Raw genomic sequence first — 15,280 nt, 5'->3', positions numbered from 1 at the left:
CGCTCAGTGAAGGTATAGATGCCCTAATACTATCTCAATGTAAAGTACTGAAGGTTATTGGATTTCCCTGGCAGCCAGGAAGGGTGGGTAGCCTAAAGAAAAGGCTCCCAAGACGTGTATTGAACTGCTTTGGGTAAAACTGGATTAGGAGTTGGAGTACTGGATGCTACCAACATAGAGGTAATGGTAAACAAACTAAGATACATTACAGCTGAAGTACAAGAATTGGGAAAGCCCATCAGTGCATCCTTGTCAAAATTAGGAATGGAGCAACAGTTATTTTCTAAAATACTGTCAGTATGGCAACAGCAAGGTGAAAAGAATTTGTTATTGTTAGCAGGGACTATGGAATCAATACAAGAAAATGTGTCCCTAGCATTAGTCTGTACATAGGCCCAGGAAATAAGTGAGCAATTGGTCATTCAAATAATCTGGGAAGGCATGCAAGGAAATTTACCTTTGGAAATAAAAAAGTTGTGGGAAAATGTTACAGAAGGGGAGAAACAGTTAATGGCGTGGTGGAAATTGGTAAATTTTACCCTAAATAAAGATCAAATGGTTCTACAAGCATATGTAGTAACTGTACACCCCAGTCTAACTATTGATATATATCCAGTGGTTCTGTGTGAAAAATGTGGTTATGTATTCCACTGATCATCATTCCTGGGCATGTAAAGGAAACGAACAATGGAAAGCCATTGACATGTTTCAGTGTGTGGCCCATGAAAATTTGGGATATGTTTGTGAAGATCAAAACATTTACAAGAAAGAGATAAATGTTTCTATCTTAAAGACAAAGGAACCCAAAGATGTATGTTTAATATATTCACTGAACAAAAGTCAGCTGTTGTATATGCAGGAAGGGGATGTGTTTGTGTTAGAAGTCATTGTCCGATGGTAGTAGTAGAAGATAAGGAATTGTATTTTATGACTTATTTAGTTTATAGATGTTTTTGCAGCATTACAAGATTAAAAGTTGTGATTTTGAATACTGTGTACCTGTATGGACTGTAAACCACTTGAAGTTTAAACCAGAATTGTATCACAATATAATGCCTGTAAACTTAGGCATGAATATGACTGTGATAAGAAAATTGTTAATCAATCCTATGTTACATTCGTATTTACAAGATATTGCAAAGACAAGAGAACAAATACGTATGGAAGTACAACAACATAATACAAAAATCACTCATGTACTGAAAAGTATTGTAGATGCAGAACATCAATCCTGGTGGAAAACACTATTAGGGTGGGCAACTTCTGCAACAGGTATACTAAATATAATGGTTCGCCCGATTGTGGTGATCATTGGTATCCAATTGGCTTTATTAGTGAGCATAATAACTTTGGCTTGCTGGATGAAGAAAACTGTTAGAAGACTACAGGTAGCTGGCATACAAAGTCAAATAAGGCCCCTGTTAATTATACCCAGGAGGCAAGCCCAAGCTCAGCAGGTCTGAGTATTGGACTCCTGGAATAGTAATGACGGCTTTGGTAAAAGCATCATTAAGGAGGGGACTGTAAGGATAAGGCCTTTCTCTGCAGCCATATTGTTAGGCCTAAGGCCTCTGTCTGCAGCCAGATTAAAAGAGCAGCCAAGCAGCAGCCATTAGCTGAGAAGCAGGAAGTTACCTCCTCACATTCCATCTGAATGTAAGCAGAGTCAGGATGAGCTCTACCCTGACATCTGGTGGTGAGTTGTGGTGGGTTGTGGAAAAGAACTTCATGGGCTGATCTCATTTGCATAGGCACACCCACCCCACCAAGATGGTCACTTTGGCTGCTGTAGGCGCCCCAGTTTCTTTGTTATTGGGGCAGGAAGAATAAACTGTTGTTATCCTGATTATGTGAATCAAGGACAGTGGAACTGTACTTGGCCTTTTGTTATGATGGAGGGACTCACCATCAACTAAGCACCACTCGCTAGGCAAGGGTCATGGGTTCCAAACCAAGTGAGAGGCAAGCAGGCAGTATGGGTCTCCTGGTGAGGGCTTTAGATGCTAGTTGCACTGTCTTCCCTCCCTGTAGAATATCAGAGCTAATTTTGATTCTACTAGGAGTCTAGTTACAGGCTGTTTAGCTGAATTCACTTTGGGCCCATGGTGTACTAGCACTGAGGCTCCCCTACTACAAGCTGAAATCACTGAGTGTTGTGTTAAGGGGGGTGCCCCTGAATATATATTGTGGAGCGGCTTGCAGGATGGTGAGCAGAGAGGCTGGTGGAGTGGAGCAGCTCATAGGATGGCTGGTGGAGTGGAGCAGTTTGTGGGAGGACTAGAGTGGCTCATGGGACGGCTGGTGGAGCAGAGTGGCTGGCAGAGTAGAGCGATTTGTGGGATGGCTGGTGGAGAAGAGCAGAGCAGAGTCCCACTGAGATGTGGGGTAATCAGCTTTGGACCACGTAAGGTGCCCTTTAACCACCACGCCCCCCATTTCCACCTAGGTTGGGAGGTAAAACTCTGCAGATAAACTTTCAAAACTCTGGGGCTGCACTGACCAGGGACAGAGACTTTTGGGTTGTTGGACTTTTGGGACTTTGGGTGATTTTTGGGTTGCTGGACTCAAGAACCAAAAGGAAAGGACACGGCCCAATTTGCTTGGGGTGGGTTTTTGCTCATGGGTTGTGTTATGAATCCTGCTGGTGGTGTTTCCCCAACATAATGCCACCTTGTCTGTCTCTGTTATTAAAAGACTTTTGCTACACTCAGACTCTGTGCTTGCAAGAGGGGAAGTATTGCCTCTTAGAGGCGCCCAGCAGTGGTGGTATATATTTGTCCCAGGTCACTGGGTTGGGGCTCGAGCCGGTTTTGCATTGTGTTATTGGAATGGAACCCCTAGATACTGAACCCAGCTCTTGTTGCTGCCAACTCTGATGGGCAGAATGGTTACATAAATTACATTAAAAGAATGTAATATCAGAATGTTAAGAAGAAGATCCTGTCCTAATGGCACCCACTATCACCAGATAAAGAAACAGATCTTAAGATGGATAAAGAGTGGCCAGAACTCAACACTCTGCCAATGACACCGTGCAGAAACTGGAGTCCCCCAGATGGACCTGATCGTGACTAGCCATCAAGAAAAGTTCATTTCCTCTTATTGGGAATGGTGAGCACTGTATGTGTAACCGTTCTGCCTGTCAGAGTTGGCAGCAACAAGGGCCGGGTTCAGACCCAAAAGTCTCTGTCCCTTGTCAGGGCAGCCCCAGAGTTCAAAAGTTTATCTGCAGAGTTTTACCTCCCAACCTGGGTGGAGATGGGGGGGGGGCTAAGGGGCACCTTACGTGGTCCAAAGCTGATGATCCCACCTCTCCATGGGGCTTTGCTCTGCCAGCCGCCCCATGAGCTGCTCTAGGCATCCAACTGCTCTGCTCCACCAGCTGCTCTGCTCGCTGTCCCGCAAACTGCTCCCCCATATATCTTCAGGCTCCCCCACTACTTAACACAACGCTCAGTGATTTCAGCTCTTAGTAAGTGTCATGGAGTGTGGGGGACTCCAGGCCCTGCACCCCTCTTCCTGGGATTCACTGAGTCTCTCAGCCAGCCAGTAAAACAGAAGGTTTATTGGACAACAGGAACACAGTCCAAAACAGAGGTTGTGGGTACAACCAGGACCCCTCAGTCAAGTCCTTCTGGGGGAGCAGGGAGCTTAGACCCCAGCCCTAGGGTTCCCTGCATTCCTCCACCCAGCACCAAACTGAAACTAAACCCCCCCAGCAGGCTCCCTCCTGCAGTCTGTCTTCATGTTCCTGGGCAGAGGTGTCACCTCCCCCTCCCCGCTCAGGTGACAGGCTCTCAGGTCTCCCATCCCCAGGGCACATTCCCACGTCAACTCTCCCGCCTCCCTGCTGCGTCACATCCTCACAGTCAGTTCAGCTCTTTTGTGATTTCAGCTTGTAGTAGGGGAGCCTCAGTACTGGTGCATCATTAGCCCAAAGTGAATTCAGCTCAGCAGCCTGTAACTAGACTCCTAATAGAATCAAAATTAGCTCTAAGAAAAGGAGGACTTGTGGCACCTTAGAAACTAACCAATTTATTTGAGCATAAGCTTTCATGAGCTACAGCTCACTTCATCCGATGAAGTGAGCTGTAGCTCACGAAAGCTTATGCTCAAATAAATTGGTTAGTCTCTGTGCCCTGGTCTACACTAGGACTTTAGGTCGAATTTAGCAGCGTTAAATCACTGTAAACCTGCACCTGTCCACACGATGAAGCCCTTTATTTCGACTTAAAGGGCTCTTAAAATCGATTTCCTTACTCCACCCCTGACAAGTGGATTAGCGCTTAAATCGGCCTTGCCGGGTCGAATTTGGGGTACTGTGGACACAATTCGACGGTATTGGCCTCCAGGAGCTATCCCAGAGTGCTCCATTGTGACCGCTCTGGACAGCACTCTCAACTCAGATGCACTGGCCAGGTAGACAGGAAAAGAACCGCGAACTTTTGAATCTCATTTCCTGTTTGGCCAGCGTGGCAAGCTGCAGGTGACCATGCAGAGCTCATCAGCACAGGTGACCATGATGGAGTCCCAGAATCGCAAAAGAGCTCCAGCATGGACCGAACGGGAGGTACGGGATCTGATCGCTGTATGGGGAGAGGAATCCATGCTATCAGAACTACGTTCCAATTTTCGAAATATTAAAACCTTTGTCAAAATCTCCCAGGGCATGAAGGACAGAAGCCATAACAGGGACCCGAAGCAGTGCTGCATGAAACTGAAGGAGCTGAGGCAAGCCTACCAGAAAACCAGAGAGGCGAACGGCCGCTCCGGGTCAGAGCCCCAAACATGCCGCTTCTCTGATGAGCTGCATGCCGTTTTAGGGGGTTCAGCCACCACTACTCCAGCCGTGTTGTTTGACTCCTTCAATGGAGATGGAGGCAACACGGAAGCAGGTTTTGGGGACGAAGAAGATGATGATGATGATGAGGTTGTAGATAGCTCACAGCAAGCAAGCGGAGAAACCGGTTTTCCCGACAGCCAGGAACTATTTCTCACCCTGGACCTGGAGCCAGTACCCCCCAAACCCACCCAAGGCTGCTTCCTGGACCCGGCAGGCAGAGAAGGGACCTCCGGTGAGTGTACCTTTTAAAATACTATACATGGTTTAAAAGCAAGCATGTGAAAGGATTACTTTGCCCTGGGATTCGCGGCTCTCCTGGATGTACTCCCAAAGCCTTTGCAAAAGGTTTCTGGGAGGGCAGCCTTATTGCATCCTTCATAGTAGGACACTTTACCACTCCAGGCCAGTAACATGTATTTGGTAATCATTGTACAACAAAGCATTGCAGTGTATGTTTGCTGGCGTTCAAACAACATCCGTTCTTTATCTCTCTGTGTTATCCTCAGGAGAGTGAGATATCATTCATGGTCACCTGGTTGAAATAGGGTTCTTTTCTTCAGGGGACACTCAGAGGAGCCCATTCCTGCTGGGCTGTTTGCCTGTGGCTGCGCAGAAATGTTCCCTGCTGTTAGCCACGGGGTTGAGGGGGTAGCCACGTGGTGGGGGGAGGCAAAATGCGACCTTGTAACGAAAGCACATGTGCTATGTATGTAATGTTAACAGCAAGGTTTACCCTGAAAGAGTATAGCCGCTGTTTTATAAAATGTGTCTTTTTTTTTCTCCACCAGCTGCATGTGTTTCAGTGATCACAGGATCTTCTCCTTCCCAGAGGCTAGTGAAGATTAGAAAGAAAAAAAAAAAATGCACGCATGATGAAATGTTCTCTGAGCTCATGCTGTCCTCCCACACTGACAGAGCACAGACGAATGCATGGAGGCAAATAATGTCAGAGTGCAGGAAAGCACAAAATGACCGGGAGGAGAGGTGGCGGGCTGAAGAGAGTAAGTGGCGGGCTGAAGAGAGGGCTGAAGCTCAAATGTGGTGGCAGCATGATGAGAGGAGGCAGGATTCAATGCTGAGGCTGCTGCAGGACCAAACCAGTATGCTCCAGTGTATGGTTGAGCTGCAGCAAAGGCAGCTGGAGCACAGACTGCCACTACAGTCCCTGTGTAACCAACCGCCCTCCTCCCCAAGTTCCATAGCCTCCACACCCAGACGCCCAAGAATGTGGTGGGGGGGCCACCGGCCAAGCAGCCACTCCGCCACAGAGGATTGCCCAAAAAACAGAAGGCTGGCATTCAATAAATTTTAAAGTTGTAAACTTTTAAAGTGCTGTGTGGCATTTTCCTTCCCTCCTCCACCACCCCTCCTGGGCTACCTTGGTAGTCATCCCCCTATTTGTGTGATGAATGAATAAAGAATGCATGAATGTGAAGCAACAATGACTTTATTGCCTCTGCAAGCGGTGATCGAAGGGAGGAGGGGCGGGTGGTTAGCTTACAGGGAAGTAGAGTGAACCAAGGGGTGGGGGGGTTTCCATCAAGGAGAAACAAACAGAACTTTCACACCGTAGCCTGGCCAGTCATGAATCTGGTTTTCAAAGCTTCTCTGATGCGTACCGCGCCCTCCAGTGCTCTTCTAACCGCCCTAGTGTCTGGCTGCACATAACCAGCAGCCAGGCGATTTGCCTCAACCTCCCACCCCGCCATAAACGTCTCCCCCTTACTCTCACAGATATTGTGGAGCACACAGCAAGCAGTAATAACAGTGGGAATATTGGTTTCCCTGAGGTCTAAGCGAGTCAGTAAACTGCGCCAGCACGCCTTTAAACGTCCAAATGCACATTCTACCATCATTCTGCACTTGCTCAGCCTGCAGTTGAACAGCTCCTGACTACTGTCCAGGCTGCCTGTGTACGGCTTCATGAGCCATGGCATTAAGGGGTAGGCTGGGTCCCCAAGGATACATATAGGCATTTCGACATCCCCAACAGTTATTTTCTGGTCTGGGAATAAAGTCCCTTCCTGCAGCTTTTGAAACAGACCAGAGTTCCTGAAGATGCGAGCGTCCTGTACCTTTCCCGGCCATCCCACGTTGATGTTGGTGAAACGTCCCTTGTGATCCACCAGAGCTTGCAGCACTATTGAAAAGTACCCCTTGCGGTTTATGTACTCACTGGCTTGGTGCTCCGGTGTCAAGATAGGGATATGGGTTCCGTCTATGGCCCCACCACAGTTAGGGAATCCCATTGCAGCAAAGCCATCCACTATGACCTGCACATTTCCCAGGGTCACTACCCTTGATATCAGCAGATCTTTGATTGTGTGGGCTACTTGCATCACAGCAGCCCCAACAGTAGATTTGCCCACTACAAATGGATTCCCAACTGACCGGTAGCTGTCTGGCGTTGCAAGCTTCCACAGGGCTATTGCCACTCACTTCTCAACTGTGAGGGCTGCTCTCATCTTGGTATTCATGCGCTTCAGGGCAGGGGAAAGCAAGTCAAAGTTCCATGAAAGTGCCCTTACGCATGCGAAAGTTTCGCAGCCACTGGGAATCGTCCCAGACCTGCAACACTATGCGGTCCCACCAGTCTGTGCTTGTTTCCCGAGCCCAGAATCGGCATTCCATAGCATGAACCTGCCCCATTAGCACCATGATGCATGCATTGGCAGGGCCCATGCTTTCAGAGAAATCTGTGTCCATGTCCTGATCACTCACGTGACCGCGCTGACGTCGCCTCCTTGCCCGGTATCGCTCTGCCAGGTTTTGGTCCTGCATATACTGCTGGATAATGCATGTGGTGTTTAATGTGCTCCTAATTGCCAAAGTGAGCTGAGCGGCCTCCATGCTTGCCTTGGTATGGCGTCTGCACAGAAAAAAGGCGCGGAACGATTATCTGCCCTTGCTCTGACGGAGGGAGGGAGGGAACGGGGGCCTGACAATATGTACCCAGAACCACCCGCAACAATGTTTTAGCCCCATCAGGCATTGAGATCTCAACCCAGAATTCCAATGGGCAGCGGAGACTGCGGGATCTGTGGAATAGCTACCCACAGTGCAACACTCCGGAAGTCGACGCTTGCCTCGGTACTGTGGAAGCACTCGGCCGAGTTAATGCACTTAGAGCATTTTCTGTGGGGACACACACACTCAAATATATAAAACCGATTTCTAAAAAAACGACTTCTATAAATTCGACCTTATTCCATAGTGTAGACATACCCTAATCTGCCACAACTACTCCTTTTCTTTTTGCGAATACAGACTAACATGGCTGTTACTCTGAAACCAAAAATTTGCTCTGATATTCCAGTGGAGAGAGGAGGAAGTGCAATTAGCATGACAGGCCCTCACCAGGGGGGCCATGCCACCAAGTATTAATACCTGTCCCCAGCCTCTCTCAATTCACAGAATTTTGGAACCCATGTCCCTTGCCTAGCGAGTTGATGGCAAGTCCCTCCATCATAACAAAAGGCCAAGTACAGTTGCACTGTCCTTGATTCCCATAATCAGGGTAATAACAATTTATTCTTCCTGCCCCAATAACAGAGACACTGGGGATTCCACAGCAGCCAAAGTGACCATTTGGGCAGCTATAGCTTCATTCTAGGTGGGGTGGGTGTGCCTATGCAAATGAGATCGGCCCCTGAAGTTCTTTTCCACAACTTGCCACACCTCACCACCAGATGTCAGGGTGGAGCTCATCCTGACTGCTTACATATGTGTAGTGTGTGCAGTCTGTTTTTGGTAATCGTTAATAAATACAGGATAAGGTTATTACTGTGTAAGGTTCTTTCACTGGTAAAGGTCCTGCAAACCTGCAGGGTTACACCTGAGCCCTAGGAACTGGGAGAGGCTGTCCCATCGACAGCACTGTCTACACAGGGGGTTATGGTCAATAGAACAATGTCACTATGGGGCTGGATTTTTCTCACCTCTGAGCAACAGTTATATCAATGTAAATATGTAGTGTAGACCAAGCCTTAGCCTGTCATGAGAGCAAACTTAGCCCTCCCCTCCCAACTGGGTAGCCATGCAAATATAGGGGAAACTGAGGCACACATTGGCTTCATAAAAATATTACAGAAAATTCCCACTTTGTCCCACGCCCTGCTGTCCTGCACTCACCTCCCAGCAGTGGCTCCTGTCACATGGGGCTGGGCTTGGTTTTGCTCCCTCCAAGCATTGCAACCTGGTGCACAGAGCCACAGCACCAATCACTGAGTTCCACAGATTTGGGGGCCTGTGGTCCAGGCCTCTCCAGGAATATGGCCCTGATGATTAGGGCTGATCAAAAATAGTGAATCAATGGAACTCCCATGATGCACCATGGTGTCTCAGAAAGAGGGGAGACTGTGGTGCATCATGGGATATGTAGACCCCAGTCAACAATGGGGTTTGAAACACCAGAATTACAACTTGTGTGAGACACCTGGCTTCCCTCATTGGGGGCAGGTCCTGTGCGGGGCAAAGGGGCGTGTCAATGCAGGGTAGCAGAATCCCGAATGCCACAGACCCCCCGCCGGCGCGCCCCCCCCGCCGGCACTCCCCCCCCGCACACATTCTCCGCTAATTCCCCAGTGCCCGAAAGGTGTGACTAAGGCCTGCCAGTGGGACAGTAGCTCTCCATCACCCCCTAGAGGCTTGGTGGACCGATTGAAACCTGTTACAGTCTCCCAGCCTCCTTCCAGTACAGGACAAAAATATTTACTGAACACTTCCCCCTTTCCTGCCATCATGGCTGACAGTGTTGCCGCTGCTCTCCCGTAATGGATCTGTATGAACACTGGGATTTTGTTTGTTCCTGACAGATTTAAAGAATGCCTTGATTGCCCATCATCAGAGGGGTAGCCGTGTTAGTCTGGATCTGTAAAAGCAGCAAAGGGTCCTGTGAAACCTTATAGGCTAACAGATGTATTGGAGCCGATGAAGTGGGTATTCACCCATGAAAGCTCATGCTCCAATACGTCTGTTAGTCTATAAGGTGCCACAGGACTCTTTGCTGCTTTTGATTGTCCGTAACACACTGGCCACAGACTCTTGACATCTGTCCCTCTGATTCTTCCCTCTGGTTTATTCTGGAGGTGAAGAAGATGCAGAAGCGGCAGCTTTAGCTCCTCCTCCTCACTGGCCTCTGCGGAGCTGTGGCCCAGACAGGAAGGGGCAGAGCTAGCTGTGCCGGGGAAGGAGGGCAAGCACTGGCTAGGATGCCCTCTGTACAGGGAGAACAGGGTTTGTGCTTCTGCAGGCAGAGAGCAGCCGAGTCCCTGGCACTCTGGAGGGTGCATGGGTCACATTTTCCAGTCGCCCTCCCCACAGCCCCCAGCCGAAGATAGGACTCCCGCTAATGCCCCCATCCAGGGCAGGGCTTCTGTTGGACTCGGGGGTCTGTCGGTGCTAAGTCCCCTGGTGCTCAGCTTTTAGCCCCATTGGATCTTGGCTCCCACCTCGAGACAGTGGGGCCTGATGTCAATTGAAGCGCTGGGGCTCAGTGCCTCTGAGGGCCAGGCCCCAAGACACCCAGAAACAGCAATGCAGAACCAGCGCGGGGTAGAGGGGGCTTTGGGAAGACATGCGTTGCTGCACACATCTGATGGCACTGCTTTGGTGCCCACAGGTGTGGCTAGAGACATTTACTGAAGTGCCATAAGAATGTAATGGCCAATCAGCTGCGCCCTGCCCTACCTGAAGGGGGCATGCTGTGACAGCACAGGGGGGTCCATTGGGGCGAGCTGCCACAGCGCAGGAGGATTTGGGGGGCATTGCAACAGCATGGGGGATCTATGGGGGTGCTGTGACAGTGCAGGAGGATTGGGGGCTCCATTCTGGCCAGCAAAAGGGGATTGTGGTGGGCACACAGCAGCCAGCATGTGGGCATTAGCAGATGACACAGGGGCTCGGTGAGCAGCACAAGGGGTTGGCAGAGACACTGTGGGCAGACAGGGGCTTGCAGGGTCGTTCCCCAGTGCAGTCGCTGCTTACCCCGGCCCCTGCAGAGGAACAGGCTTGGCTCCATGTTCTTCCTTCTCCACATTACCAGACAAGCCAGCAGTGAGGATTCAGCCGCGGCCCCCCTACCCCAGCCCAGGCAGAGAGCTGCAGTGTGACATCCCAAGAGATCCTGGGTAAGGAGCTCCCCTCCCCTCGGCTGCTCTTGCTCTAGTGATCCCCTTCCCAGCACACCCACTCCCACCCTGCGCCCAAGAGCTCACCCCTCCCCCCATTGCGTCCACCCCACCCTGCACCCAAAGCGCTCGCCCTGCCCTACCCACAGTGCCCACCTCCACCCTGCATCCATAGCACTTGCCCCTCCCCTTCCCATCACACCCACCCCCATAGTGCTCACCTCTCCACCTCCCATCACACTCACCCCTACCCTGGGCCCACAGCACTTGCTCCTTCCATCACGCCCATCCCTACCCTGGGCCCATAGCGCTCACCCCTCCCATCACGCCCTCCCCCACCCTGGGCCCATAGCTCTCGCCCCTCTGCCTCCCATCACCCCCACCCTGCACTTGTAGCACTCCCCTCACATCACGCCCACCCTGAACCCATCGGTAGAGCCCAGGACACAACACAGGTCACACCAGGATCATCCCCACAGGGCAGGAAATGCCGAACGTCCCCCCCTGCAGCTTTTGCTGAGCCCTGCGCTGTGCATGGAGCAGTAGGATCAGATCTGCCAGAGCATAAGCCTTCCACCCCTTGCAGCTGTGACCTTCCCACAGCCACCACCCGCCGTGCCCACCTCCGGAGTGTCCACACGCTGCCTGGGGGCCACACGCAGCCCCAGCACCCGCCGTGCCCACCTCCGGAGTGTCCGCACGCTACCTGGGGGTGAGATATGGGTAGGGTGACCAGATAGCAACTGTGAAAAAACGCGACAGGGGTGGGGGGTAATAGGTGCCTATATAAGAAAAAGTCCCAAAAAAATGGACTGTCCCTATAACAAAGGGACATCTGGTCACCCTAGATATGGGGCTAGCCGTAGGACCCAGTTTGCCCTGTCCCATCTGGCACCCATGGGCACTCGCTCAAAAGTGCGGAGGAAAGTGTCGGGGTCATCATCGGGGCCCATTTTACAAAGGCCCAACCCCGTAGTGCGGGTGCCATCTCCCCACAAGGAACTCACCAGTTTCTGCAGGAGTTGTTGCTGCACCCCCGCTTGCTCCTTAATAAAGTCCTGTTCAGTCCTCTGCTGCTCAGCCTGCCAGGCAAGTAGAGCCTGTCTCTGCATCTGGTGGGATTGCTGGAAGGCCTGCAGTGTCTTCTGCATCTCCTCCAGCTGCTGAGCCAGCCACTGCAGGGTTCCCCTCCATCTCCAGGTCACCAAACTGTAGCTCTGGCACAAAAGGATCTCTGACAAGACCCCATGTGTCACAGGGTGCACAGCCAGCCCCTCTTCTTCTGGGCCCGGTTGCCCTCCCAAATAAGTCCAGAGAGACTTCTGCTCTGTGCAATACCCGTGTCCTTTTTTCTTTAAGCATTTTCCCACCACCAGTGTCCAACTATATACAATCCTTACAGGTGTCTCACCTACTGCAGGCTGGGTCAGTAATCAGCTAGAGGGCTTCCACCACTCTCTCTGACTGACCTCTTCCTTCTGGCTCCTTCCCAGCCTTTGTAGCTCCTGCCTAATAGGCTGGCAGGTGTTGCCAATCTCTAGGCAGACATAAGGCTTTTCAACCAACCCCAATATCCCCCTTAATTGGGGCTGGCATGGCAGGGGCTGATGAGGTGTGTTTGCAGCAGCACCACCATGCCACAGCTGGGATAGCAGGGTGTGGGAGGGGGTGAGGGAATTAGCAGAACTGGGTACGGCCCAGGGCTGGGATAGCATGGTGTGGGGGGAGTAAGAGGCAGTGACAGAGTTTGGTCGGACACGGGGCTGAAATATCAGCTTGGGGGAGAATGGGGGTGGGCATTGGTAGAGCTGAGTCACCCCAGGGCTGGGATAGTTGTGGGGGAGGATTTAGAGGCCTCAGGGGTTAACTAGGAAGAGTGGTTCCAATCGGGTCCCTTACCCTGATGGAGAAACACCCCCTCCCCCATCTCCCTTCTCCTCACAGACCTCTTCTGTAAGGTGTTTGTTTTCCCAAGAGCATCCAACGACTCCTATGTAATCCTGAAGCTGAAGCCAGAGCAGGCACTCCAGAGTTTTACCATGTGTCTGAGATCCTACACTGACCTGCCCCAGCCATATGCCCTCTTCTCCTATGCCACCAAGGCCCATGACAACGAATCCTGCTCTCCAAATCCAGCTCCAGGAAGTACAGACTATATGTGGGCGACGGAGGGCGGAATCTGTGACCTTTAGAGACCCGTATGGACTGGGAGCACGTCTGTGCCGGCTGGGACTCCGCCACGGGCATAGCCGAGTTCTGGGTGAACAGGAGCCCTTACCCAGGAAGGGTCTGCAGAAAGGCTACTCCGTCAGTGCCGAGGCTGTAATCATAGAATCATAGAATATCAGGGTTGGAAGGGACCTCAGGAGGTCATCTAGTCCTCAAAGCAGGACCAATCCCCAATTTTTGCCCCAGATCCCTAAATGGCCCCCTCAAGGATTGAACTCACAACCCTGGGTTTAGCAGGCCAATGCTCAAACCACTGAGCTATCCCTCCCCCCGTCATCCTGGGGCAGGAGCAGGACTCCTTTGGGGGCGGGTTTGAACTCCCAGAGTCAGTTGTAGGGGAAATCACAGATGTGTACATGTAGGACCATGTCCTCTATAACATGGAGTCTACAATGTGGGGTGGGTCCTTTTCCTGCTACATCTTTGGCTGGAATAATTTGCACTATGAATTAGTCAGTGACGTGTTCCTGAAACCCAGGCTGCAATTCTGATCCTGTGAACACGGGCCACGTTCAGCAGCGTGCAGCCCCAGCCCAAAGCCATGGAGCTCCAACTCCTGCTGTCTGCTTTCAGAGAGTGACGTGCCCCAGGCTGTGCTGTCTGCAGCCACAAACCAGATATGCCAAACCCATGAAAAAAACACAGAAATTGAGCTTGTTTTTGGCTTAATTGGCTAGTGAGTTGCGTTTTGGCTTAGTTTTGGCTTGTAGCTCGTTTCTTGTTGTAGCTTGTTGCTTCTTTTTTTTGATTGGCTCCCGGCAAGCAAGGGGCAAGAGAGGGAGAGTCAGGAGTGCACAGCGGGGCCACCACAGTTCCAGACTGCACATTGGGGGGATCTAGTCACATAGAGTGTTGGGGTTCTTAGGGATTGGTTTGTTTTGGCCTTGTTTTGAAATGGGATTAGCTTGATTTTTGGCTTATTGTGAAAGTTGGGGTGCTTATTTACTGTGTGAAAGTTGGCAACTGTGCCATAAACCCTGGCACGTCTAGCACAAAGGAGAATATGATCTCCAGCCCTGAGGGTTTATGCCATTCCCTGTCGCACACACTGGGCCAAAGCACAGAGCTGAGAGAGGCTGGAAGGTGCTGTCTAGGCCTCCCACCCTGGGCCCCAGCATGGATGCTCCTCAGTGAGCTTTCCAGCGCTTGGTCCAGTCTGCTTATAAATGTGCCTGGCATCACGGCTGGTGCAGCTCTCCATGAGCTTTCCTGTTCACTGCAGATCTCATGGGCAGGATGGGATCCTGACATGCACTCAGCACCATTTGCCTGGGTTCCTCCCACTAATCTGGTGAATTCTGGCCCTGCAGAGCTGTGCCGGGCTCTGCCTTTCACTGCTGGGTTAAGCCCTTGGCACAGACAGACCCAAATCCCATTGGCTTTCCATGAAGGCACACGTCATTGCAAACTCCTGCCCATTCCCTCAGTGTATCAGTATTGCCTCTTGCTAGACAGCGCCCTCCTCTTGAAAAGTTTGGCTGCTGATTAGCTCCCCCCGGCCCTCCATGGCTGGCTGTACATCTCCATTTTCCTACTGTCTGTTTAGCTATAATCCTACCTGTTGCATTGTTTCTCTAGGCTCCCACCCCTCCCACTCAGCTCCTTATGTCCGCGATTTTCTCACACAGGCATTCTCCTCACTCTCTTCCAGGTCACTTAGGTCTTAAGAGGCTCTGAAATGAGACCAGAAGGCACCATCCCCTCCCGCTCTCATTCTATTACCCTCTAGCATTTCTCACTGTTTATGGTCCTGCTGGAGCTCTTGATTCATATCGGCGAAGGGGCTGTTTAATTGCCGTGTAGATGTTCCAGCTTTGGCTGCAGCTCAAGAGCTGGGACCCTCCCACCACCCAGGACCTCCCTACACCCCAATTAAACAGCTCCTTTGCTTGAGCCCCACCAGCCGGAGTCAGCTGACATGGGCCAGCCAGGCTGTCCAATTGCAGGGTAGACCTAGCCTGAGTGAGAGCAACATAAAACCCACCAACAGCTCACAGCAATGCCCGCTGCTCGGGCTTATCTCAACCGAGCCCTGCGTGAGGGCGCACCCCACCCACCCTCTACCCCAGGCCCGCCGGAC

The 15,280-nt window shown here is 51.2% G+C and overlaps 1 pseudogene; it reads left to right on the top strand.

Moving 5' to 3' along the window:
* The first annotated feature begins 10,714 nt into the window (after window positions 1–10,714).
* Window positions 10,715–13,562, top strand: LOC140902919 (mucosal pentraxin-like; annotated as a pseudogene).
* The last annotated feature ends 1,718 nt before the right edge of the window (window positions 13,563–15,280 follow it).

The sequence above is a fragment of the Lepidochelys kempii genome, chromosome 24 (genome assembly GCF_965140285.1).
Source record: "Lepidochelys kempii isolate rLepKem1 chromosome 24, rLepKem1.hap1, whole genome shotgun sequence".
Lineage (NCBI taxonomy): Eukaryota > Metazoa > Chordata > Testudines > Cheloniidae > Lepidochelys > Lepidochelys kempii.
This window is presented reverse-complemented; position numbering and strand designations above follow the sequence as displayed.